The sequence below is a fragment of the Saccopteryx leptura genome, chromosome 7, assembly GCF_036850995.1.
Source record: "Saccopteryx leptura isolate mSacLep1 chromosome 7, mSacLep1_pri_phased_curated, whole genome shotgun sequence".
Lineage (NCBI taxonomy): Eukaryota > Metazoa > Chordata > Mammalia > Chiroptera > Emballonuridae > Saccopteryx > Saccopteryx leptura.
In genome coordinates, this window is record NC_089509.1 from 51,137,213 (window position 1) to 51,159,783 (window position 22,571).

At 35.9% G+C, this 22,571-nt stretch overlaps 1 protein-coding gene across 1 annotated transcript in view; it reads left to right on the forward strand.

Moving 5' to 3' along the window:
* The first annotated feature begins 10,799 nt into the window (after positions 1–10,799).
* The window catches only part of LOC136378259 (sodium channel protein type 2 subunit alpha-like), a 143,348-nt gene continuing 131,576 nt past the window's right edge, over positions 10,800–22,571 (forward strand). The window contains exon 1 of the mRNA XM_066344907.1: positions 10,800–10,991. The gene's annotated coding sequence lies outside the window, so the exon portion shown is untranslated. The remainder of the gene's footprint in view (positions 10,992–22,571) is intronic.

A 22,571-nucleotide genomic window follows, 5' to 3' on the forward strand; every position in this document is an offset into this window, starting at 1 on the left:
ACTCTGATGGAACGCAAAGAAATTGCTGTCTGCAAGGCAGTTCTTTCCATTCTCACATGGCTATTGCTAAGTTTCTGCTTATATTGAGCAAAAAGCATTATGGCAAAAGCAAGTAGAACTCATAGATTTGAGATCTTCTTCTTCACTTTAGTTACTTGTAAAACTTCTAAAAGTCCCTCTGCATTGTTAACCTTTCCTCTGAATCATGCCACCTATCTATAATTGTTCAAATATTGTACATCATCATTCAGCTTTCTCATATGCAAATGTATGTTTCTCTTTTGGTCCATTTGCAACAACTCTGCCTACCAATTCTGGGGAACATAAAAAGTCACTGATATTGACTTTTTGATACCTTTTGATAACTTTCTCTTCCTCATCTGTGGGTTCACTTTGTACCTCAACATTCATGTCTTTTACGTTTGGTTCACTATCCCCATCTATTCACTTTGTTTATTATAATGTGAGTTCAAGTTCTGTAATAAACATTGCTTCCTATGCTTTATCCCCTTCTTGTTCCATAGACACATATGGAAATGTTTTCTCTTTACTTACTCCCTATTTTATTTTTATCCAAAAAAGAAATGGGTTAAGTGTCTCCAGATATGCAGATACTTTCCTCTAGGTCTTTTACAGACCTAAGCAGTGTAAAGGTAAAGATCAAAATGGGAATTTCAAGCCATGCCTAGCAATACAATGGAATCCTTTTGTGTACCTGAATACAAAGCATATATACAAGGCCAGATAAAGTTTTTGCTCTGGGAGATTCTGGTTAGATCAATATAGTTATTTGCATGGTTTTCCAGTTACCAACGATGAGTTACAATTATAGGTCTCAAGAAAACTGAGTTTTATATAACTTGTTACTAGAACTGAAGCCTTCCTCACCCAAAATCCTGTTGACTTATGCTCTGAAAGCTGGTTTGGAAGTACTGATGATGCCAACCCACCAGGCAGATATTTATATGCCCCCTTAAAAAACAACAACATCCTGTTTGTGTTTTTCCAGGTACCTTATCTTGCTGAAATAGAAAGATCAAATAACCAATGAAATCTCCTTTGAAGCCTGAGCACTTTCCTTTGGATTTGTCTTCTTGAATTCAGCCTGTGTCACTAACTGCCCCTACCTGAACACAGGACAGTTTTGACATAATACATTTACAGTTCTTGAGAACTTCACTGAGCTATTCTTGGACCTTACATATCACTTCTCCTACCACTGACCTTACATTATTTCCCTCAAATAAGAGCTTTCTGGTGGGGATGTTTAATTCATCCAAAAAACACAAACTACTACTCTGATTTCAATCCTTCTTTCTACTTTAGCATTTTAGTGACTGGCTACATGACAAAAACAATATTTGTCCACCCAGGGGACTCTGGTTTCAGTTAATTTTTAGAATGAGGAGGTGCCCATCAGAGCCAAATTCAAGAGAAGAAGAACTTCTTGACTGTGTTCATACACCTCATTCAATGATGCTGAATCCTGGAGGAACACTACTAGGTGTCCAGGTGGCGAAGTTGTAATTCTGTGACATTTCATTTCTAGGTGTTTCCTCTACTTCTGAAATCCTATATCTTTTATGAGTCAGTGAAAGCATCTTCTCAGTGAACTACTATGTGTAGAGGTAACTTTTAAGTAACTGATTCATTGTGATGAACATGGGTCAAGGGAGAAAAACGTGGATTGCCACCTTTTATCGCCAGAAGCTTACTATAGAGTACTTATTCCCCATTTTAAGGTGAACCTGAAGACACTCAAAAATTTCTCCGTATCTCATCTTTCTTTGCCTACTCCATTCACAAAAATAATTAGCATCTTTCAGGCTCCATCACTCTGAAGTTTTACTTTGAGTTCACTTTTCTCATTTGTCATGATGGAACTTTATCCTCTGACCGGTCCCTGTAACTTGTTAAGTGCAATTAATCCAATAAGGAAAAGGGATGCTTCTGGTTATTGAGTCTTCTCCTGTCTTCCCTTCCCTTGGTCAGCTTTCATACCTAATGTACATGGGCAGCAGGCTCTCCGCCTGGTGCATCGTCAGAATTCTAGGCATCTCTGATCTCTCCACTCCATCCTAGAATCCACCCCGGAGAGCTCCTCCTAAAAATCTTTGTTGGGTTCAATGTAGAGTAGAGCTTTTTTTCTCTACTTTGTGTTATTTACCCCACTGAGAGGTGAATGTATCAGAAAATAAAATTAGGAGTTTACTGAATGCAGGCTTAATTTAAACATTTTGGCTGATGATTATCATCATTAGTACTAATAATGATAAACTTGAAAAAATGAAATACTATGAAATGGCTACCATAAGGACCATAAAAATAGAATTTGGAGTTTATGATTAACCTTCTTTCTATCAGGGAGTTTTGTAGGCACCAATTGACCATACTTTGTTTTAAAACTCAGAGAATGTCAGTGTGACAAAGTGATTCTTCTTTTAGGTATTTTTTTTTTAGTTGGATAGGGGGGAGATAGACAAGGACAGACAGACAGGAAAGGAGAGAGATGAGAAGCATCAATTCTCTGTTGCAGCACCTTAATTGTTCATTGATTGCTTTCTCGTATGTGACTTGACTGGGAGATTTCAGCCAAAGCAGTGAGCCCTTTATCAATCCAGCAACCTTTGAGTTCAAGCCAGTGACCTTTGGGCTCAAGCCTGTGACCTTTGAGTTCAAGGCAGTGACCATGGTGTCATGTCTATGACCCCAAGCTCAAGTCGACGACCCCATGCCCAAGCTAATGAACTTGCACTCAAGCCAGATGAACCTGTGCTCAAGCAGGTAACCTCAGGGTTTCAAACCAGGCCCTCAGTGTCTCAGGCCAACCATCTGCCCACTGTGCCACTGCTTGGTCAGGCTCATCATGTTGGTTGAGTTTTTGCTTCATAACGAAAGCACATTTCTTGATCAATGATGTCAGGACAACATATTGTATTCACCTTTTGTAAGGTATCACCAACCAGCATTCATGTATTTCTGGTGTCAAAACAGAATCATGTGAGGCTCTTAGTATGTATGAGAACCTCTTGTAGTTCAGGGGATCATGGAAGCTAGCACTCTCTTTTAGACTTATCTTCTGGAAGAAAAGTGTCTTAGTCAGAGTGCCTGGGGTCTTGTGTTTCTCTCTCTCTCTTTCTCTCTCTCTTTTATTTCTTGCCAACCTCTCCTCTTCTCTCACTTATTACTCCCTTGGTCATTTGTTTTCTTTAATCACTCTGGCTCCTTCTGTTTCTCTTCCAGATTTCTTTTTCTGTCTTCCCATATTAGTTCCCCCATTGAGCACAAATTGCCAGTTGCTCTAAAATGGCGAACAGAGGCATACCTGGTGATCAGCCTGCTCTTTTATATTCTTCTTGCTCTTCTGATAATTGTGAAGACCTGAAGCTTGAAACAAAGAACATACATTTTCTAAAGTATATAGAATAGTTTTCCCAAGGTTTCTATTACCCAAGTCACAAGTAGAATTCAAATAGAACCTGAATATTGAGAATAGAGATCTGAGTTGGAGTTCAAGGTACATCTTTTACTAGCTGAGGTGTTTCATCTTTTTTTCCCTCATTTTGTGGCTTAAAAAATGAGAACCTAGTTGTTGTTGGAATTTCATGAAATAATCCATGCAAAGTGCCTGGGACATAAAAAATACTCAATCAGCCATTGCTATATTATTTGTTAAACCTCCTCTTTGAAAAGATTATGGTGAATACTCTGTCAGATTTTGTTTATAAAAGTTATACATTTTTTCCAGCCTAATTTTTTATTTTCCCTTTGTTTCTTTTATCTATCTATCTATGTATCTATCTATCATCTATCTATCATGTATCTATTTAAAGAGGCAGGGAGAGAGAGAAGAGAAAGGAATACTGAGCTATTCCTGTATATCACCTGCCCTGGGATAGAACTGGAAACCTCTGTGCTTTGGGATGATGCTCCAACCAACTGAGGTATCTGGCCAAGGCTCCCTTTATTTCTTCATCCATAATTTGATAACATATTAGTAAATGTCAAGTCATGCTAATTGGAACTTGATTGAGAAAGTATTTTTCATCAGTATTAGAAATTTTTGGATGTGGTATAAAAATATCTGCCTTTTCTAGATTGAAGGTCTGTGATGCTCTAATGATAATGCTGTAGGAGAAACATTAGATATGGAATTCAAGTTGGTTTTTTTGTTGTTGTTTTTTTTACTGAGACAGAGAGAGAGAGTCAGAGAGAGGGATAGATAGGGACAGACAGACAGGAACAGAAAGAGATGAGAAGCATCATCATTAGTTTTTCATTCCAACACCTTAGTTGTTCATTGATTGCTTTCTCATATGTGCCTTGACCACAGGCCTTCAGCAGACCGAGTAACCCCTTGCTCAAGCCAGTGACCTTGGGTCCAAGCTGGTGAGCTTTACTCAAACCAGATGAGCCCGCGCTCAAGCTGGTGACCTCGGGGTCTCGAACCTGGGTCTTCCGCATCCCATTCCGACACTCTATCCACTGGGCTACCACCTGGTCAGGCTGGAATTCAAGTTTTAAAACTGCCCTGAAGTTGGTTGGCATCTAATAATTTAAGAAATTAGCATAATTGAATTGTTCTTTTTAGTGGACTGCTTGGTTGCATTTCTTCAATGCAGATACATGTAAAAAGTGATGCAAGAAATATGTAAACACATAATTAAATGCAAACTAGACTCAATCTTCCTTTAATTCTTGAATTGGATGCATATTTTTTTATAAAAACCAAGCAGCTGAAAAATAAAAAGTGTTAAAATTAAGTCTTTAAGCCTTTATCAATGCCTGCAACTTAATAGAGTTGAAATTGGTTTTTTTTTGTTTGTTTTTTGTTTTTTTGTTTTTTGTTTTTTACAGAGACAGAGAGAGAGTCAGGCAAGAACAGAGAGAGATGAGAAGCATCAATCATCAGTTTTTCATTGCGACACCTTAGTTGTTCACTGATTGCTTTCTCATATGTACCTTGACCGTGGGCATTCAGCAGACCGAGTAACCCCTTGCTCGAGCCAGCGACCTTGGGTCCAAACTGGTGAGCTTTACTCAAACCAGATGAGCCCACACTCATGCTGGTGATCTCGGGGTCTCAAACCTGGGTCCTTCGCATCCCAGTCTGATGCTCTATCCACTGCGCCACCACCTGGTCACCTGGCTTATTTACTGTATTAGGGTCCTCCAGAGAAATAGAATCAATAGGAAATTATATATAAAAAAACATTATTATGTTTAGTTATTATAATTATTAACATGTATGTGAGATAATATTTGAAATATATATTATTATATAAAATATCTATAATCATATACAGTATGTTATATATAATGTATAAATATTTTTATATAATAAGTTATATATTTAAGTATATAAGTATACAAACACACACAGAAAATGGAGACCCAGGAAAACCAATAGGGTTACTCAGTCTGAGCCCAAAGGCCTAAGAACCAAAAGATCCAGTGGTATAAATTCCAGTCAAAAGCAGGAGAAATAAGATGAGGTGCCTCAGCTCAAGCAGGGAGAGAGATAACAAAGAGGATACATTCCTTCTTCCCTCATCTCTTGTTCTATGCAGGCCTTCAGCAGTTTAGAAGATGCCCACCCACACTGTAGAAGGCAATCTGTTTTGCTGAGTCCACCCATTCTAATATTAATCTCTTCCAGAGGGTTCTCAGTGGCCAATTAATTTGACACAAAATTAATCACCACATTTGCTTTTATCCTTCAAATATGAAGTAATTTTGAAAATCAAGCTGCCAAAATAAAAGTGTAGATGTTACAATCAAAGAAGTACCAGAGAGATATATCATTGAAAAATAATGCATTATTAGTTTGTTGTTGCTAACTAAATAAATGTCAACTCAAGTTGATTTCAGAATACCTTTTCTCTTTCTCTCTCTTGTTCTCTCTACACAGATACACACACACACACACACACACACACCTTAGGAAGCATAGCTTATTTTTTACAACTTATTTCAAAACATTCTAGATAAAATAAACATTTTTTTAAATAATAAATAGTTAAAATAGTCTCCTTCAATTCTCCTTCAAAGTCCAGGAAAAGAAGTGATAACATGAAATAAGAGTCATTCAATGGTACTTTACCAATTTCTTTTCCCAGAATTCCATGGATAATAATTCAAGAGCACAGTGGTCTAATTCTAACATTTATATAATTTACCTAATATATTTATTAACTACCCACCACATGTCCAGCTTTCTGTTTAGAACTTAGATGGTATTTTAATTTTAAAAATGTTATTGATTTTATACCATGTGACAGACATATTAATGAGAATATAGTAACCCACACATAATAATAAATAAAATTTTCATGATGTATTAATAAAAATAATGTGAACAGTCTATATTAAGAGATTCATTCATTATTTGGGCAGCTTTTTTATGATCTTATAAACCATGTTTATAACAGAGAACAAAACATATAAACATCTCTGCTTTCAAGGAGCTTACATTTTCTTTAGAGAAAGCAGGCAATAAACACCATAAATAACATATCAACTGAGTACCTCAAGGGCAATAAAAACAGGAGGGATTAGAGGATGTAACAGGATGGTGTTAAGGATCAGGGTCAGCCTCCCTGAGGAGATGATTTTGAACAATGACCAGAATGAGAGAGAAAGTGACTGGTAAGAAAGCCATGTAAAAGAAGTTCAGGCGAAGAGCCCAAAAGGTAAAATCTTCCTGATGAAGGAGCATTCCTGCCATGTTTAAGTAAGCAAAGAGTAGAATGAGTGAGGGCAAGGGTAATTAGAGAAGAAATCAGAGAAGAAAAAGGGCCCAGAATGTTCACAATATTGAGATCATTTAAGCAGGCTTTGACTTTCTTCTGAAAGAAATAGGTAGCTACTGGATAGATTTGAGAAGAGTAATACATTATATGATTTACAGTTTAATAGGACTATCCAGTTACTGTATTAAAATTTTATTATAACAAAGGTAGAGGAAATGTAGAGAAAGGAAATAGTTAAGAAAATATAGCAAAAACACTTAATAGAAATAACGCTGATTTATGTCAAGATAAAATAGTAAAATAGTGAGTTAGATTCTGGTTACATTTTGTGAGAGAAGGTAACAGTACTGTAGAGTATAAAAGTAAGAGAAGAGTTCAAGATGACATTGATGTTTTGACCTTAATCATTGAGAGGATGGAATTGCTATTACCTATGGTAATAAATATTGTAAGAGATGCAGAAGCTTGTTTTAGACATGCTAAGTTAAGAAGTGAATATATTGAATTAACATTTGAACAGAAATCTGGAGTTCAGAACAGAGGGTCAGGCTACAACAATAATTTGGGGGGTTTTTTGGTCAAAAACTGTTTTCTGGGGCATATCAACATTCAAAAATTGGAAAATGGAAGGGAAAACTAGCAAAGAACACTGAGCAGAAACAACCATAGGTAGAAGAACTAAAATATAAAATATTTTTAGGTAAAGGCAAGTGAAGAAAGTATTGCAAGGAGAAAGTAAGCAATGTTTCAAATGCTTTTTAATACTATGATTGAAAATACACTATTGGATTAAGTATAAAGAAATTAGATTTGGCTCATGACACATTATCCCCAAATAAACATTGAGTTCCTTAATGAATTTCTGGTTCTGCTGATCCTGGTCAGATTTGGCTGATTTTAGTTGGAGTTATTTTATTTTTTTTTTGTATTTTTCTGAAGCTGGAAACGGGGAGAGACAGTCAGACAGACTACCGCATGCGCCCCACCGGGATCCACCCGGCACGCCCACCAGGGGTGACGCTCTGCCCACCAGGGGGCGATGCTCTGCCCCTCCGGGGCGTCGCTCTGCGACCAGAGCCACTCTAGCGCCTGGGGCAGAGGCCAAGGAGCCGTCCCCAGCGCCCAGGCCATCTTTGCTCCAATGGAGCCTTGGCTGCGGGAGGGGAAGAGAGAGACAGAGAGGAAGGAGGGGGTGGGGGGTGGAGAAGCAAATGGGCGCTTCTCCTATGTGCCCTGGCCGGGAATCGAACCCGGGTCCCTCGCACGCCAGGCCGACGCTCTACCGCTGAGCCAACCGGCCAGGGCCTTAGTTGGAGTTATTTATTCACTTGATCAGCTGGCTGGTCAGACTGGGGTTAGTTGCTTTTGGAAGTTTGCAGCTAGAAAACCTGTCTCTGCTCCATGTAGTCTCATGTGCTCCACCAGGAAGATGCAGACTTGTTCATATGGCGATCAGAGAGCATTCCAAGACAATAAACAGAAGCATCAAGAAGTGTTGAGGCCTAAGCTTAAAAGTGAAACAATATCACTTCTACTACATTCTATTGCTAAGTAACAGGGTCAGCCCAGATAAAAGATGTAAAAATAGTCTCCATCTCTCAATGATAGTTCTATTACAAAAAATATGAATATAAAGAAGAGAAAAAGGATTGTGATGATGCTTGTAATTAAACCACAGTGATTTTGACAAAAACATATTAAAAATAATGAAGATAAGTCATAGCTATTTACAAGGTATGAGTTACTAATATTTAATTTCTTGTTTTGTGATTAGTCAAAACAAGTTACAAGCTAGAAATAAATACATGAAAAAAATTTTAATTAATTATTTATTTGCTGAGATCAATTGATTTTAAATCATATAATCTTGTGCTCCTCAAACAGGGCTATTGTGTCCATAAGGGTGAGCATGTGGCAGTAGCTTGGGGGTGCATGATATCCCAGGATAAGCTAAGCATCTTCTTAAAGGGCAAAATCTACCCTTAGAATAAGAGAAAAAAGTAATATTTTTAAAATATGTAAATGCTATATAAATTATTATAAAATTTCCATGCTTTTAATGATAAAGTAAAATTTTAGAGGGCCAAGTTTGTTTTTCTGACTTGTTTATTAATCAACTCTGGACAAGTTACTGAAGAGTGGACTTAGGTACCCTCACCTATTCAATGGGTGCACTAATGCTGAAACAATATATATAATATAACCTTAGCAAGAATAAAATAAAATGCTTTATAAATTATCCAAAGAAAGTGTGACTGATAATTATATTTTAACCAAAGAGATTCATAGGGATTGTGGTTTTTGATCAACATGTATGTTACATATTCTGTGGATAAAATATTACCTAGATAATTTTTGCCTTAGATATTATCACTTATTATGGATGATATAGAATTAAAAAAATAAAGTTATCTCAAGTACAACAAAGACAGTACTTCAGACCGGTTTAAGACTTAGAAACCTTTGCGTTCTGGAGCTGTTTTTCAGCACCACGGACAGAAGTACAGCGTTACTGCTGTAGCAGATAATGAAAGGTTTTGGAAACATTTATACGTAAAGACACATGTAGCCCCATGTTCACTGCAGCATTGTTCACAGTGGCCAAGACATGGAAACAACCAAAAAGCCCTTCAATAGAAGACTGGATAAAGAAGATGTGGCACATATACACTATGGAATACTACTCAGCCATAAGAAATGATGACATCGGATCATTTACAGCAAAATGGTGGGATCTTGATAACATTATACGGAGTGAAATAAGTAAATAAGAAAAAACCAAGAACTACATGATTCCATATATTGGTGGGACATAAAATCGAGACTAAGAGACATGGACAAGAGTGTGGTGGTGGTGGTTACGGGGGGGGGGGGGGGTGCAGAGGGCGCGGGAGGGAAAGTGGGAGAGGGGAAGGGGGAGGGGGAGGGGCACAAAGAAAACTAGATAGAAGGTGATGGAGGACAATCTGACTTTGGGTGATGGGTATGCAACATAATTGAATGACAAGATAACTTGGACATGTTTTCTTTGAGTACATGTACCCTGATTTATTGATGTCACCCCATTAACATTAATAAAAATTTATTTATTAAAAAAAGGAAATCAAAAAACTAGGGAGAAGTTTAGTTAATTGATAAACTTGTCCCCAAATTTAAGTGGCAATGTAGAAAAGTAAAAGGCTGTCTATATTTTTATTTCAAAATTTAAAAATGAACCAGGGCTTCTCAATAGACGATAAAAAATTAATTTAAAAATATATTATTGAGCACATAGTATACTCAGTTAACTGGTGTTATTTATCAAATGCATTCTCATTATAATGTAAGTTTTCTCTTCTTCTAATAAGATATATAACTACACACTACAGTATACAGTAATATCAAAGTTCATACAGGGTGTAATTTTATATATGTATACTTTGAAATATCTTTAAAAGCTGGGGTTTATTAATGATTTTTTAGTTTGTCTTTTAGTTATTTTATTGTCCTGTATTAATTTTAATTCTTCAGCATCCTCTCAAATAAAAACAATAGCAACGACATAATGCATAATTTTTCTAGAAACAAAAACTTGTACAAATTCTGCTCAAAGAGGTACCTAGTAAAGACAGATTAGACACCTATAAGTACTTTATAGTAAGTAATTTTCAGGTTGTAAATAAAGTTAAATAAATCTTAAGGTAAGCATGGCATTTCTAATTTTGTATGAAAAGCTTCCATTTAAATATAAGGTAAATAAATTTAAACAAATTCTAAAAGTAGGACTACAAATTTTTTAAATTAATACTCTAATGCTTCTTAAATGTTTAAATTACAATTAATTAAGGTAGTTGATTTCAAATTCAGTGGAATTATGGGCAAGACACCACCTACTCAAACTTGTTAAATGCAGCATTTCCAAAGGATCTTGAATGAATATTGTTCCACTTTTGGCCAGGAGATGGAGCTGTCATGTAAGATGCTGCCTTATATTTATTTATTTATTTATTTCAATTTAGCATGCTGCTTTCTAACAGACAGTGGATACCATCGAGTGAGTGTCAGAGCAGCAAGCTAAGGCAGAAGCAGAGAAAATGCTGTGCTCGTCCTTTCTTGTTTTTTTCTTTTTCAGTGGGGATGGAACACATGTGAGATTTTTCTTTCTGCTCTAATCTAAACACCGAAGAACTGCATTGGAGATTATTATATTCAACACATATATGGATGCTGTGCTACGGTTTACAATTTCCTTTATTTCAGGTAAGCCAACATGTTTCTGTCTTTGACCTATCAAAGAAGTATTTATTTGTGTTAACAAAAATGTTGAAAATAAAATGTGTGCTTTATAAACTTGGATTCATTTCTAAAAGATTTAAAGGCTCTACATCTAGCTGTTCTGCGTTTTTAAATTTTCCTAGACTGAAATGATCTCCAACTCTTGCTTGTTGTATTTGAATATGTCTCTGGCTTTCTGGCCTACAGTGTTTACCTATGGGTACACTTGTGTGCCTTTTGAAGGTAAAGCTTTCAAAGTGAAGGATGGATCTCCCTCCCACAAGGGAAATGCTGCTTCTTAATTCAGTGAACAAATTATAGAGATGTAATGAAGCAGATGAACATGGCAGTGGCTATGCTAAAGCCCTGAGCTGAGCCTCCAAATAGCAGCTTCAGAGGCATGCCAACATCCTGAGCCTGAAGGCCTGAAAATTTCTTGCTTATAATGATGGCACTGCTTATTCGTGCTTTTCTTTTCCTTCTTAGATATATATTTAAGTCGTTTCTCCCACACGAATGGAAGGTTTATGTAACATGTTTAACAGATCTGGAATGATAATACAAACCTTCCCTCTCCCTTCAGTATGGATGTAAGGAGTAAACCAAAAACAAATTAATTGCTGAGAAGTGGATTTTTCTCAGATCCTGGTGGGTTTGTGATGACAGAACTGTGATCGTTAAAATTAGATGATATTGTATAAGGTGTTCACATTTTAAATTATTTTTGGTCATGTGACTTTAGCTGTGCTAAAGAGTGGAATGACTCAGGCACTAGAAATTGCATATAACAGCTCTGCTTTTCTCTGCTTCTTCTCATGCTTCCCCCCAAATCCTCTTTTTATTAGTATCAAATTTATACCAAGGAAGCAATATAGAAAGCCTTTGTTTAACAGTCCTGATTGTTATTTAGATACATTTAAAATATTTTTAAATATTTAAAAATAACTTTGTAAGATTGTTTTTAAAAGCCTCATTCTCTTGTCTTTGGAAAGAGGTATGTGTGTGTATGTGTGTGTGTGTGTGTGTGTGTTGTGGTGTGTGTGTGTGTGTTGTGGTGTGTGTGTGTGTGTGTGTGTGTGTGTGTGTGTGTGCGTGCGCGTGCATGTGTTGATGGTGGTGGTGGAGGTGGGTGGCAGGTGGTGGGAATGCATCAGGATGTTTCTACCCACTCAGCATTTTCCAATGAAGAGGTAGCAGTGCTGTGTCAGAGGTTGTGAACGCTATGGGTAATGATTTTATAGGATGGTTTGAACCACCAAGAAAAAAAAAATCCATTCTTTTGACATGTGAGATATTTAAAGAGATTTAAGTTCCACATGTCTCTATTTATATGTGGGGATTTTTAGAATCACAGATCTTCAGCATTTATCCATATTATCTTTAGAATAACAACTGTAGCTGAGGGAGTAAATGAATTTCCCAGAGCCACATACTAAATTAGAATCAGAGGCAAGGTTAGAACACTGGCTGGCTGTTTTCAATGTCTTTTGTACCAGTAATCCAATTTACCTCTAGTGTGAATCCAAAAGACATAGAGCAGGTGTGCTGAAATTGATTCTGGGTGTGTGTGTGTGCATATGTGGGTGTGTTTGTATTTGGGTATATTCTATATAGAGTTTCTTTCAGTGTACATGTTACTCAGTGGCATATTATATGCAGTTTTCTCAGGCCTCTTGACAAGGCATCCAAGAAATCTGAAACTATGGAAACTCTCTTTCTTAGTATTCTCTTCTCCTCCTTTGATGAGGTATATGATTCTATTCTATGCCTAGGAATGATATGCATGGTCACATAATGGCTTACAGCTCTATTCTTCCTACCTAACAGAACAGACTATACGTATCGATTAGTCTATCTATCCTTATAAGAACCACATCTTGTGCCTTGTCCTTTCCTCTTTTTTTTCTTCTTACTGGGCTACAGGCTACTGCTTCAATATCTTGGGAAAGGAAGGAGATTAAAATTTGCCACCCCCACATACAATATTTACAGAGTACCACACACCTACCAAGAATGGTCCACTGTAGAGACTAAGATATAAACAGAGGCATGGAGTTCATCATGGAAATGTGCATATATAGTCAGAACTATAGCTCAAAACATTATAAACATGAAAATGAAGAGAAGTGAATGGGGCAGGTATGCAAATACTTACCTTGTACCAGGCACTCTGTTGTCTGAGGTCCAGAATAAGCTAGCAGTCACCATTTCTGTGCACGAGGAGCCCAGGGAAAATCATTTTAACTATCATATTGATAGTTAAATTAAATCTTTAAGAGCGAGTTGAGTATAAATAAATAAAAACAGAAAGTCACTTATTTCAAGCACAAAGGTAAGGTAAGTAAATACAAGGGAAGTGGGAATTTTAAGATATTATATAAAGAAATTATAGGGAATGTTAATTCTGAAATTCAATCTGATTGAGGCCCAAAGGTGGTGGTTTTTTGTTTGTAATTATAGCAAAAGCAAGGATAATGAATTTGGCTTTTGATGTTATGTTTTTGACTAAATACATGCTCTCAAATAGAGATGTTTTATATGGTGAAAATGTTATGGGCACGTACTAGATTAGAAGATAGATGTATATGAAGCTGTGGCAAGAATTAGGTCACACATTAATAAATATCTTTGGGGAATAAAAGGGAAGTGAAGATAACTGGGGGTATAACTTTAAGATTAGATGGAGTAAAAATGAATCTAGAAAGGATACTAATTAACTGTGGAAAAGTAATGGGAGAAGTTGTAACAATAACAATGCCAAAAGAGGCAAAGCCGGTAAGTTGACTATCAAAAAGGCTCTCAGAAACAGTAGCTAACTCATCAAGTGGTTGGTTAATAAAAGAATAGGTAAGAGCTGATAGACTTTATTATTATTATTAGGCCGTAAATGGATTTTAAGAGTAGATTTGCAGAGACAGGGTCTCAGGCTGAGGACTAAACAGGAAACAAGAAAGGAGAAGAGTAATTTTAGATTTGAAGACTTTTATCAGTGAAAGAAAAAAGATGACTTTTTTTTATTGAGTAACATACTGCTGAGAAATATTTGATTTTAGTTAAGGTTAGAGAAACCTAGTCCCTTCACAGAGTAAGATTATTAAGTCATTAAAAAAATTTATAAAGAAAAAAAATTAAATCACAGGACTATAAGAGATAAGAGAGGAAAGGTTCAAAAAGTTTTTTTTTTTCCTTTGGGACAGAAAAAGAGGTAGGGGATAATATAAAGGATAGACTGATGTAACTTACTTCAGATGTCCTGTTCTTGGAAATCAAAGCCTTGTCTGTAAGATAAAATGTCTCTTTTCTTTAAATCGGTTGGGTCCTCAGAAAAGGGTATTTGTAGAATATGGACTTTCTAGAGAAAAACAATTTATCTTTAGTAACAAAACACTTTCCAGTAGAGCACATTTCTGTCACATTAATCCTTGAATTGGCAACTAATAACACTTTTATACATTACGCTTATTATACTTATTTCAGTTTCATTCTCTTTCTTACTCAGAATGACCTGTTTAAAACCAGTTTTTATTTTAAACTTGCACACGGTTAGACCAACACATATCTTGTATAACTATCTAGTTTGATTATTGGGTAGGTTTGCCAGCATCTGAATTAATTACTCAGGCTCTGGCCTTTTCCTCCCTCAGTTTCATTAGTACTTTCACAGGATACAATGTGTAAAGAGAAAAGAAAGGCGACTTAATTACAAACTCCCTGCCCTACCCTCGTTATGAAGCTTCCTACTAGAAGTTCTATCTCTCTCCTAATTGACAGTTCCAGAATCTCTTGCATTTTTCTAGAGCCAACATCTAAATATTCCCTTGCACTCACATGCCATGGAATGGCCATGTGAGGTCTTGAAGAAGGTACAGGCATGATGAAGAATCCCATTCTTACAGGGATGTCTCAGTACAGATGAACTCAATTCAATTCAGAATTAGTTGAATAGAAATATCACTTCCTTGTTTCTGTACCTGACTCGATTGGGTTCTATCGGGAGCCTGACAGGTTAGAGTGAGAAGGGCAGAAGTAGGCATTTAGGTGGCAGTACAGATACAGATGAAGACACAGATACACCCCTTTCCTTTCCTCAGGGCGACGTTAAAAAGGCAGACTTCTCTCTACTTTTCAGCGTCTTCTTCCCTCGTCTCTTCTCCCCCTGTGGCTCACCTCTAGCTATCCTCATGACTATGTCACTCACCTACTGAGCCTTAAATGAGATTATCTTGATCTAGCTTCAGTTCCCAACCACTAAAATATATATTAAGATAAAATTTAGATTTGTGTTTGTTTTCATTCCGTTGTTATTAGGAAATTTTAGGTTATGATTGCCAGCCATAGAACTCTTAGCCCTTATCCATTTCAGAACATGATGTTTGTCTCCATCTTTCCCTGACCAGCAGTGTGGTCAGTGGTGGGATTCAGCTGGTTCACACTGGTTCATCAGAACCGATATCTAATTTTTTGTTGAGTTCAAAAAAACGGTTGTTAAAATGGCACTTATAATCAGGGTTCTCTCTAAGGTGGGCACCTAGGCAGCCACCCAATGTGGAACTCACAAATTTACATTCCTTACTCTTTTTTTAACATTCATCTGTGCAACTGCTTATTCTAAGCACCTGTAGTAATATTCATTCCAACCATAGGTGAAAAAAATTGCGAGCGAGGATGCCAATCAAGAAGCAATATGGAAATATCTTAAATAACAGTTTTATTGGTTTTCTTTTGTCAGGTATTATTTAATATTTTTCATAAATATTTTAAAACTCTTTCTTATAATCTAGTTTTGTGTACCTCTTTTATTCTTGTTCAAGTATTAAATGCATGAAATAATAAACTATCTTTTCGTATTTCTTTTTTTTTTATGCTTAAGACAGCCATTAGGACAGAGAATCGGTTGTTAAATTATCTGAATTCCGTCACTGAGTGTGGTTGTCTGGGGGTTATGAGTGGGATAACTGGTGATCTGAAACAGAAACACTAACTGAAGTTTAATTCAATTGACAGCTGTTGTTCACCCACAGAATGGTCAGTCGTGAGCAATGCCTGATACTAGAGGTCTTGAGGTGTATGCTCACCATGCAGCAAATCAAGCTCACCCACTCTCAGCACAGAGCATTTCTACAGGGGTTAAATTCTATGTTTGGTTTTATTGTTGGTTCTCTTTGAAAAATATTTATTTTATAATTTTATAATAGGTCATAGAAAACACAAAGCAGGCCTTAGAATAATATATTTCAGATTTCTACTCAAAGCAAACATGTTAGAGGATATACATTATGTTCTAAAATTTCTATTGAGCCTGGCCTGTAGTGGTGCAGTGGGTAAACCACTGACCTGGAAAGCTGAGGTCGCCGGTTCAAAACTCCAGGCTTGCCCAGTGCAGGCATGTAGAAGAAGCAACTACTATGAGTTGGTGTTTCCTGCTCCTCCCCCATCTCTCTTTCTCTCTCTCTCTGTCCTATCTCTAAAATAAATAAATAAATAAAGTCTTCAAAAAATAATAAAATAAAATTTCTATTGAAAATATTTTCTTGCAAAGGTCACAAATGCTTTTAACATCAATCCCAAACCACATTTAGATGCTGCCAATACAAAAATAATTCCTACTACTTTTCCTGATTTTTATTACTTTTTGCTCTATAAATTATTAATGCATTTTACTGAGTTCTTTAAATACTGATGGTAGTTACAAACAAATTTATTTCAAAAGGAAACTAATTAGAAAAAATTAAGAGATTTTAACATATAATTTGAATTTAAAAATACTATAGATTTGTATTTTGCCAACAGCTTCTTTACACATCTATTGGCTTTAGAACACAAGTGTAATATGGTCTCTAATTTTGTTTAAAAACAGTGACAGTAAGATCTTCAAAAACAGTGGTTTTCTTATGTTGGTGAAAAATCTTGCTTTGGGATTCAAAGAAGAAAAGTCATAATGCCTGTGAAAGAAAATAAGGTCTTTAATCATCAAACTTATAATTTTATATTATATTGATTTTAAGGTATGTTATAATTTTATATAGTTTTTGATGATGATGATTACCATTGGCAATATAGCAATGCCTATTGAAATATTATTTCTATGTAGGAAAAGATGGCCTGCATTGAGAATATGAAATGAAATTATATTAAAACTCAAAAGCAAAAGCTACTGGCATATCTCCCTATAAAACTCATACATTAATGTCATCTCCCTCTTACTGCAGTTGGGTTTAGAGAAATTGGCAGTGGGTGGAAGCAGAGGTGGAGGTGGACTTTGCAAATATTTTCTGGCAATATTCCTTCAAACTGTTAAATCTAGATCTTCATTTGGAAGAAAATATAATTACTAACTACATTAATAATGAAAAAATATTTTCTAACATGTAAGGATACTTTATTTGTGAAAATTTTTGAAGAAATAGTTTAGGAATCATGAATACATAATTAAATTTTACCTATCATGTGTTAAAAGATTTTTGAGTGTAAGAAATTATTATTTTGCCTGACCTGCGGTGGCGCAGTGGGTAAAGTGCCAACCTGGAATGCTGAGGTCGCCGGTTCAAAACCCCCGGGCTTCCCTGGTCGAGGCACATATGGGAGTTGATGCTTTCTGCTCCTCCCCCCTTCTCTCTCACTGTTTCTCTCTCTCTGTCCCCTCTCTCTAAAATGAATAAATAAAAAAAATCTAAAATTAATTAATTAATTAATTTTTTAAAAAAGAAATTATTATTTTACTTAAATTTCTGTTTCTACCTGCTGAAAATTAATTTTGTACTGGAATAAAATGATCTTAGGAAGCAATCACCCTTAAGAAGTACTTTGAATCATTTGAATCATTATTATACTTAAGAATGGTAAGTTTTATATTGGTATCTTGGATAAGTTCCAGCATGAACATGTTTTCATGGTATTAACAAAAAATATGCAGTTATGAGATTGTTATGCTGTGCTACAACTTGCGCTAGGGGATAGGTAGAGGAGAGTGACAGTAAAACAACACAGTCTTTATTAGGCTCATATGAAAGAGAGTGGATTGGCTGGAATACCATGAGAAATTTATGATAAGATTATGACAAGAGACTGACACTGTCTCCCTTCTCTGAGCCACTGATGTCAAAAGGTAAAATATCTAAGACATGAAATAAACCAGTCAAGGGCAACTGTGATTGTATCTTTATCAGTCCAGCATGTGGTCCTCCTTTTCTGTGTCTCCCCTAGACTGAGCAACTGTGGTGGTCCAGAAATTGTCAGACAGCTAGAATGTGCCAGAGAAATAATCAGACTTGTAATTTCCTGCACCAATGGTCCCACAGGACTAGGAAACTTAGTTGTATAGACAGAGTGACCATAAAGTGTATCATCTAAACCACAAAGTGTATTGTTAATAATTTCTCTATAACAAAGGAGTGAATCAGGACTCTCCCAGGCAAACTGTGATATACGGTCACTCCATTTCAAACAACTGGAAGAGAGGAAAGCCAAAAAAAGACTATGCCCTATTTTATGTTTGATTTAACTACCCAAATAAATGGTCCATGATTTAGGGGCTGAGGTGTCTGAAAGTTAAGAGGTAAAATGGTTCATAGAGGGAGATAAAGAGCATGGAGATAAGGTGCCCAATTACTGTCCTTGGAGAATCCACCAACTGAAATCTCTCATGACTCGTATGGAAACCTTAGTTATATTACCAGGAATCACGTAATTCTATGAATCTTGAATCTAACTTCTTAGGAAAGTCAACTGTCTGCATAAACAATTATGTTAGTAAATATGTGCTGTTATTACTAAGAACCAGAAGAGGCAGAGTACAGGAAATCCTTTTGTACTTGATATAACCTGTCCACCTGCATTGATGGTTTCTGGCACTAGTCCTATATCGTTGGAGCCATAGCTTTCTACATCCCCAGGAAGTTTAAAGTTAAATGAGACCTACTGAAATAAAAAGTAATTGGCCTCATTAGTGGTGGCACAGTGAATAAATCATTGACCTGGAACGCTGAAGTCACTGGTTCAAAACCCTGGGCTTGCCTGGTCAAGGCAAATATGGGAGTTGATGTTTCCTGCTCCTCCCCTCTTCTCCTCTCTCTCTGCCCTCTCTAAAATGATTAAATTTTAAAAAAGGAAATAAAAGTAACAATTTCCACAAAACCTATGAGAATTTTCAATTCTGGCACTTGGTAAACTAAATGTGCATGATACTTCTTTACCAATATCTAAAAACTCTAGCTATAAAAATAAAATGCTTTCTCAAATACATAGTTAAGCTCCTAATAAATAAAAGAAAACCTACAGTATTCAGTTATAAAAAGATAACTAAAATCCTGAGTGAAAAACATAAAAGCTAACACAGGAATCTGGATGGTAGAAAGAGGTCATATCTTATCCTAGTACTGCATCATGTCAATAGAATATGATTATATACTATTCGTGGAAATTAACTCCTCAGTGTCTAAATTAATGTAGAAATTGGTGTCAGAACAATATATTATATTTTTTTCTTTTTCTCTTTTTTTATTATTACTTTTTATTTTTCAATTATAACTGACGTTAAATATTATATTAGTTCCAACTGTACGACATAGTGTTTAGACATTTATATAACTTATGAATTTATCTCTCTAATATTTCTAGTACCCACCTGACACCACATATAATTATTTTAATATTATTGACTATATTCCCTAGTCTGTACATCTCCATGACTGTTCTGTAACTGCCAGTTTGTACTTAGTCCCTTCACCTTTTCCACCCAGTCTGCCAACCCTCCTCCGCTCTGGCGGCCATCAGTTTGTTCTCTGTATCTATGAGTTTGCTTCTGCTGTTTTGTGTGTTCTTTTCTTTTCTTTTTTTTTTTTTTTTAGATTCCACATACAAGGGAAATCATGTAGTACTATATTTGTCTTTCTCTATTTGACTTATTTCGGTTAACATGGATTCATCTGTGTTTTTGCAAATAGTAAGATTTCATTCTTTTTTTTTTTAAGGTGAGAGGAGGGAAAATACTGAGGCAGACTCCCTCCTGTGCCCCGACCAGGATCTACCTGGCAACCCCATCTGGGGCCAAGCTATTTTTAGTGCCTGAGGGAGAGGCCCAGGAAACCATCCTCAGTGCCCAGGTCCAATGCGCTCAAACCAACTGAGCCATGGCTGCAGGAGGGGAAAGGAGAGAGAGAGAAAAGAAATAGGGATGGGTGGGGAAGCAGATGGTCACCTCTCCTGTGTGCTCTGAATGAGAATAAAACCCCATACTTCCATACACCAGGCCAATGCATTACTGTTTAGCCAACTGGCCAGGGCCTGATTTCTCTCTCTCTCTCTCTCTCTCTCTCTCTCTCTCTCTCTCTAAAAGACAGAGAGAGAGAGAGAGAGAGAGAGACAGATAGGGATAGACAGACAGGAAAGGAGAGAGATGGGAAGCATCAATTCTTTGTTGTGGTACCTTAGTTGTTCATTGATTGCTTTCTCATATATGCCTTAACTGGGGGGCTTCAGCCAAGCCAGTGACCCCTTGCTCAAGACAGAAACCTTGAGCTTCAAGCTAGTGACTTTTGGGGTCAAGCCAGTGACAATGGGATCACATCTATGATCCCATGCTCAAGTTGGCAACCCCATGCTCAAGCTGGTTATGTCACGCTCAAGCCAGATGAACCCACGCTCAAGTCAACAACCTGAGGATTTGAACCTGAGTCCTCTGTGTCCTAAGCCAATACTCTATTCACTGCACCACTGCCTGGTCAGAATCATTTTTTTTATGATTGAGTAATATGCCATTGTATTTATGTACTACATTATTGTTATCTAGTCTTCTATCAACGGACATCTAGGTTGCTTCCATATCTTGGCTATTGTAAATAATGCTATATTGAATATAAGATTGTATATATCTTTTCAAATTAGTATTTTGTATTTCTTTGGATAAATACTGAAAGAAGAATCGCTGGACCATAAGGCAGTTCTATTTTTAATTTTTTGAGGAAAACTCCATATTATTTTTCATAATGGCTGCACCAATTTGCAATCTTACCAATAGTGCACAAGGTTTCCCTTTTCTCCACATCTTCATCAACACTTGTTGTTTGTTGATTTATTGGTGATAGCCATTCTGGCAGGTGTGAGGTGATATCTTACAGTTTTAATTTGCATTCTTCTGATGGTCCAAGCCAATATCTTTTAATACTTGGACAAAGCAACTGTAAAATAATGAAGGTCCTTTTCTCACACTTTAGATCTTAAAAGGAAGAAAACTTAACAGACATCCACAATAAAAAAATACAAACTACATGAGAAATAAACTACTGTAATGGATATTCTGCAAACAAAACAAAAATATACAAAATTAGGAACCTGAGATAATAAAATAACCTAAAATAAACTCTAAATAATCATATTTAAAATGATAAAAGTGTTAAGGGATGAAAACAAAAAATCTATGAACTAAGAATAGGCAGGTATTGAAAAAAGAAACCAAATATAATTTATAAATGAAATTAATAAAAATTAACATTTAAAACGTAATGTATGGGTTTGACAGATTACATAGACCTAAAATAAGAATGAATAATTTATAGATGGATGTGAGGATTTACCCAGAATGTGTTGAGGGCCTACTCGATGTAAAAAGGCATGATAAGTAGAATTTAAAATTTCAGCAATACCAAAGAGATATTCTAGAGATAATGGAGATAATGAAGGAGATTTGATATTTAGGAAATTTTTAGTACTGATGAAAGACATGTTTCTTTGGGTAGAAGAAATAAAAAACAAATGATGACACTTTGTCTTCAAACCCAGACAGAATGCTTTGACTATTTGAGAATATAATATTAAAAATGCATCAAGTAGGAAAACTTATTTGGGTCCAGTAAAGGCAGCTAATAGTAAGTGGCAAGAATTCATATTCAGCGGAGCAGATGAAGCATAAGAACAATGGAAGAACAAGAGCAGAAGGGCCAGGAATGGAAGCAGGCACATATGGGCCAAATGGGGTGATTCTGGAACAAGTTCTGTAAAACTACTCATATGGTTTTATTGCTGACCAAAGCCTACCTAAAGCACTCAAAGCAACATAATAGACTGGTCATAACTTTGGATATATTTCTTACTAGATTTCATATTTTGTTTGTTGCTTTAAAAAATTCATCAGGACTTCTTTTGTCATATTAGTTCAGATTCTTCCAAAAAGAGATAAAATATGGTACAGTGGAATACTCCTTTGTATTCTATACTGATCCCATTCCTATCATTCCCTTCTCAGGGAACAGCAATTTTGAATTTCATGTATAAACTTCACATTTATATTTTTAAATTGAACTCCATACAACTTGTACATGTGTATAATGTGGAACATTGCTTTACATAAAGCAGTGTTTAAATATTTTTATATAAGTGGTATCATACTGCATTTTTCTATGTTTTGCTATTGCCTTCAACATGATATTTTTGAGTGCTGATCATCTTAATACTCGGTTATATAGATCAATTCAACTGATGTATAGTTTTATAATATAAAAATGTTTCAAATTATTTATAGTCTCATAATAATAGATATTTAGATTACCACAACTTTTTTCACTTTTATAA